The sequence below is a fragment of the Triticum aestivum genome, chromosome 4A, assembly GCF_018294505.1.
Source record: "Triticum aestivum cultivar Chinese Spring chromosome 4A, IWGSC CS RefSeq v2.1, whole genome shotgun sequence".
NCBI lineage: Eukaryota > Viridiplantae > Streptophyta > Magnoliopsida > Poales > Poaceae > Triticum > Triticum aestivum.
In genome coordinates, this window is record NC_057803.1 from 473302187 (window position 1) to 473308321 (window position 6135).

Here is a 6135-nt window from a genome sequence, read left to right on the forward strand (position 1 = left end):
AGAATGATCTAAGTGCGGAATTTATCGTCGCACATGCGGAATTTATCATCGCAACACAAGGTGGCAGATAAGTAGCAGACGACCATCGAGTTTAAGTGTTACAACTCAAAGAACCAAATGTAGCAAAACGAGAGTTGTAAGCACGAAGCAAAATATAAAGCACCCGCCCATATGGACCCGCTTGAAGACTATCAACCTCATATGCTTCTCCCCCTTTTGTCAGTAAGGACCAAAAAGGTTTGAAGACATAGAGCATCTACTCGTTCCCATGAGGAGTAGGTGAAGCAGCAGGGTCGTTGGTGGTGTTTGGCGGTGCTGAAGAGCTTGGAGCAGAGTTGAAGCATGCTGAAGGAGGTGGCGGTGAAGTAGCATCGTCTTCATCCTCGATCACTCTGGCATTCACAGTTGCAGCAGAGGAAGAGAACTCAGAGTCTTCAAGGGATGGAGTTCGTCGCAGCACTGCCCTTCGAGGAGGTGTGGAGTCAAACTTGAATCGCTCAGTGAAGCCATCCTCTTGAAGATCATCTTCAGAACACATCAGCGTTAGCCCTTTCCATGTGCGGCGAGAGGTTTCATGGGCAACAAAAGCATTCTTGGTGGCAAGATTGCGAATGCGATTAACATCCACCAAGAGGCTTTGCATCTGACGCTTCAGCCAGTCATGATGCCTATCCTGTTTCTGATGAAGAGCCACAAGAAGCTCTCGGTCGTTGAGAACATGAGTGCGCTTCTTGGGTCGTGGAGCAGTTGTACTGTCAGTGGCTTCAGTGAGAGCAGGATGCAGTGCACGTGTAGTGCCAGCCAAAGGATAAACACGAGTTACGGCTTCCACGCCTTCAACGTTCTGAGTGAAACATTGATGCTCTCATTCTGAAGACTGAGAGGTTCCTTGGCAGGCTCAGGATAGATGGCTTCAATCGACATATCCACATCAGGCAGAAAAATCCGATGATTGCGAGCAGATGGCTGATATGAGATAGTGGAGTGAAGTTTGATCAGCCACATGACCCATGGGGCGTAGAACTTCAAGCCAAACAGATCAGAGCCTGATGCAGCAAGTTGGCGAATGAAGAAGTCCTGTGCATTGAAGCATTTTCCATGAAGAATATAGAAGACCAAAGTCTTCATTGCACCTTCAAGCTTGGCATGTGGAGAGTGCCCTTTGATGGGCCAGAGAGTTCGCCTTATGATGTGATAAATAGTCCTTGGCAGATACTCTAGGTCTTCAACAAAGTACTCTTTGGGATATGCAGCATTTTGGGGTAATGGCTTCATCATACTGAGCATCTGACTCATGTTAGGTTCAGGCTTCTGAAAGATGCTCTCCACAGCTTCACTGTGAAGTTGACAGCCAGATTTGTAGAGATCTCCGGGAGTGGGCAGACCAGTGAGCTCAATGATGTCAAAGGCTTTGGCTTCGTGATGAACGTTTCCTGTCATCCACTCCAGGACCCAAGTCTTCGGATCTCTGTTATACCCGCGGATGTGAAGTGTGGCATAGAATTGGAGCAGCAACTCTTCATTCCAATGCTCTTGGTCAGTGATGAATGGCAGAAATCCAACTTCTTTGAAGCAATCCAGAGCTTCTTCCAGACAGGGCAGGCCAGCTATAGCTTCAATGTCAAGACGCTTGTGGGGGAAGATGCGACCTTGATTGTATAGAATGCAGGAGTAATAGCTTCGCTGCGGGTAGCTCCAGAACCAATCAGATGATACCCTTTCCCTTGAGTAGGGGTTCCTGGAGCTATTGAAGAATGTGTTGTCTGCTCTGAAGCCATTGATATTGAAGGATCCAGGTGCTGATGCAGGACCTGGGAACCTGGGCAATCTTGGGATTGGCTTCTGTACCTGAGGCCTGTGCTCAACATGATAGTCGAACTGGGGACCAGCAGCAGGTGCAGGAACAGAAGCAGTGGGATCAGTGGCTTCGCTGACTTCGGATGCTTTTGTTGGGGAGGGCTCCACATTAGCTTCAGCCATGACAGCGTCAGTGGCTTCATTGGTGGTGGTGGTGGCAGCCTCAAGATTTTCAACCTCCACTTGACGAGCTGGAGGGTCGGTCACAATCACGTTCTCCTCGAGAACCGCTTCTTGGTGGGACAGGGGAGTAGCAGATTGTGGGACTTCTTCTTCATCGGCTGATGCAGCCGGAATGTCTTCAGCAGTTTCAGCTTCAGACGCAGAGACTGGAGGCCTAGGTCCTTTGCGAAGCCTTCGTAATGCAGGTGACGCCTGTGTAGTTGGAGTTGGCTGGGCCTCAAAGTCTTCTTCCTGTTGTGGGCGATCAGCCCATGAAGCATCCTGAGCGATTGGCGTCAGAGGACGACCAATGCTGATGAGTTCGCTGTTCTCGAGCTGAGGAAGGACTGCACCATCTTCTACATGGTCATGTTGACCAATGTCTTCAGCAGCGATGGGATCAGCTGCTGGAAAGTCTTCAGCTTCATGAGCCTCTGTGAAAGCAGGCTCATGGATTGTCAGTTGGCGTTCAGCGTCAGGACGAACCATGGAAATGGGTTCAACTATCAAAGGCTCTGTGGGAGCATCCCGATCTTTCTTGGTCTTCCTCTTCTTCTTGGAGGGGGCAATAGGAGAGGCTTTAGGATGTTTCCTCTTCCTGGCTTCAGCCTCAGCAGTCCTCGTCTTCTTGAGCTCTGAAGCGGTTGACCGGCTTTTTGGCTTCGAGCCAGTCATTCTAGTTGGGAAAACAATGGGATCTGCTTCCTGCCTTGGTGCGTCAGGTTCAGCCGTAGCGGGCTTCTTCATCTTCTTTGCTGCCATCCTGGGGTCGATGCCAGGATGCCCAAGGGCCTTGCGCTTCTCAGCCTCATTGTAGGCCTGCACACATTTGTCAGCCAGAACCTTCATGCGCTCACGAGAACCTTGAGCTTCTGCACGTTTCTTGAGAAAGGCTTCCTTGAGCTCGTGCAGCATAATCTTGAAGTTCTTCACCTTTTGCACGCTGAGCTTGGCCATATGCTTCTTGAACTGAGCCTTTTCATAGTCAATCTTTTGCTTCAGTTCAACAATGCACTGGGCGATAGCTAACTCTGAAGCAATGGCGCCATGGAAGGCGACACTAAGGCCAATGGGTAGTTGCAGATCTTCGAAGCTGATGTTTGGCGTGTCAAACCATTCATTAATGAAGTTGTGGATGATTGTTACATCAAAGAGAGGCAGATCATTGAAGATTTCTGCTTCTTCTTTGCTCTTGATGAGTTGCTCAAGAGCGTCATCTGCAAGATCTTCATCACTTGACAGATCAATGGCATCATTGTGCAGAATGGCAGCAGCTGTTTGCTCTTGGCCGGTGTGTGGCAGAGGCATCTTGACCTTCTGGGGCTTGGATATGCGTGATAAATCTTCGGACTGCACACTGTCTTCAGGATGTGCAGTTGCCAGTGGCTTCGCCCGTGAGATTTTTGGTGAAGGGGTAGGCTTTGAAGCTTTAGGCTTCTTCAACTTCTTTGGCTTCGGCACTGCAGGCGCTTCATCTGATTCAGCGTCAGCTGCAGGCTCATTCACTGCGGTCCCTTGAACCAAGATATGAGTGATGAGGCCTTCAAGGTTGTAGAAAGGACCGATGACATTGGGTTCTGCATCTCGTGTGCCATCAGCCCTTGGAGCTGAGGGACCAAGGTTGAAGTCTAGTCCCAATGTCTTCTTGTTTTGCTTCGCTGAGTTCTGGGCAAACTGGAAGTTGCGCTTGAACAGAATGTCGTCACGACACCATAGTAGTGACGATGGTGTGCATCAACAGGCTGTGGCCCACGGACCATGCAGGGATAGAATCCTTGTTCAATGGCTTCATCTCTGGACCTGGGTTGAAGATTCTTGTATAGGATGTCTCCCCATGGTCTCTTGATGGCATTTTTCTCAGCATATTCCTGGGTTACAAATCGGTATTTGAACCATTGTTCTGCGCAATATCTTCGAATCCATTGGATTCGGGTCTTGCGCTGATTGTAATCCTCTTCAGGATCTGTCTTGTATAGTTCTGAGATGTCATCTGGCAGATCTCTAGATGTTTCTCCATGACGCTTTCTGCAACCCTTCCTCGCTGATTTCTTTGAAGCCATGAACTTTAAACTGAAAGGCTTCAACACGTTCAAAGGCTTCAAAGATTTTCGCTTGCTGGACAAACAGGAACTTGCTTCGGGAGAATTTATATGATGTTGTAAGAATTCTGCAAATGAATGCAGACTATGAGAACCAAGGGATTCTCCCACGGACATGTACCTGTGACAGCATTAAGGTGCGAGGGAAGAGGAAGAGGTCATATGCATTCTCAGAAGATTTTGAATATAAATCAGTTTAGAAGACATTGACCTCATCGTGCGAAGACATTCACTCATAGATAAGGAGTTGGTTCCAGATTTGTATTAATCCAGAGATCAGTACAAGTGAGGAATCTAACTACTTTGTGAAGCATAAGTGAATATACTAGGCATGTTATGAGATGCAGTATGAGAGAGATCTAACTTGTGTGAATAGAAGCTGCTTGTGGTAGAAAGTGACAAAGCCATAGGATCAACGGTGCCGTAAAAAGGAAGTTTTATTTACCACACTAAGAACTGCTAGACGGAGTGGAAGATGAGGACGAGCAGTTCGATCTTCCGTGCCCTAACTTGGCGACGGAGGACACCTACAGCGACGTCGGAGAGGACGATGTCCGCAGTCGGCGTGAAGACGGCGTCGGAGAGGTTGCGGCAGTGAAGCGCTTCGTCGCCGGCCTCATCGAGGGCTAGCGGTGGCGCTAGGGTTCGTGCGAGAGTGGAAGAAGAGATAATGACTGCCGTGAAGTGTGTATTTATAGGTACAGGGGCGGCACTCCGTTATTACACATGTGCCCCTGGCGATTCGCATCTGAGGAACACGTGGCCATTATGCAGAATTTTGGGGTTTGTTCCACGTCCCACGCACGCCTGGATTGTCGGGTGGTCGTTCCTACTTCTCCGGGTTTCATGTGGAGGAATGAGCATTGAAAGTGGACTTAAGGTTTGTCTTTGTATCTTATGCTGACAAGGACGCAGAGAAGACATTCGACAGTTTCAATAGAATGCATATGATTTGGAGAGATAGAGTTTGAGATAGATAGCATAGAGAGGTTAGGGTCCGATCACGTTCACTTAGTTCAAAAGATTCAACAAGAAGACATAGCTACAAGTGAATGTTGTAGAGGACAGAACACTAGTATATATATATAATCAACATAGTGAAGATAATCATGAAGACATGTTGAGATTGAAGCCAAACCAAATGTGAAGACATAGCAAGGTAACGCCATGAGTGAAACACTTCAAAATAGAACATTTGGTGGTGGCGTTACCCACCGTATAGGAAATATTAGACCCAGACATGGCGCACAATTATCGTGGCGCTCCGAAGTCAAATTCCACATTAATGTATTCACACTTAGAATGTATGTCTCCATTGATTGAAGATATACTTTACTTCGTGTGTTGCACATCTAAGTCATCAATATGCATAAGGGTTAGGATGTGTGCCTGATCACAGGACATTTGAGGATTCCAGGATATTTAGCTCACACCGTAACTTGCAAAATCTCTTCTCATCCAAGGGCTTGGTGAAGATATATGCCAATTGCTCTTCAGTGTTGACGTGTATGATATCAATATCTTCCTTCACAACATGATCTCTGAGAATGTGATGACAAATTTCAATGTGCTCTGTCTTCGAGTGCTGAACTGGGTTGTTGGCAATCTTGATGGCGCTTTCGTTGTCACAGTAGAGTGGCACTTGCTTCAGATGAATGCCATAGTCTTTGAGCGTTTGCTTCATCCACAGAAGCTGAGCGCAGCAAGATCCAGCAGCAATGTATTCAGATTCAGCAATGGAGAGAGATACACAGTTCTGCTTCTTTGAAGACCAACATACAAGTGATCGTCCCAGAAAGTGACATGTGCCTGATGTAGACTTGCGATCAACTTTGTCACCAGCATAATCAGCATCCGAGAATCCAACCAGATCAAACTTTGAGCCCTTTGGATACCATAATCCTAGAGTTGGGGTGTGAGCCAAATATCGAAGAATTCGCTTCACAACTAAGTGATGCGACTCCTTTGGTGCCGCTTGAAATCGAGCACACATGCAAACACTAAGCATAATATCTGG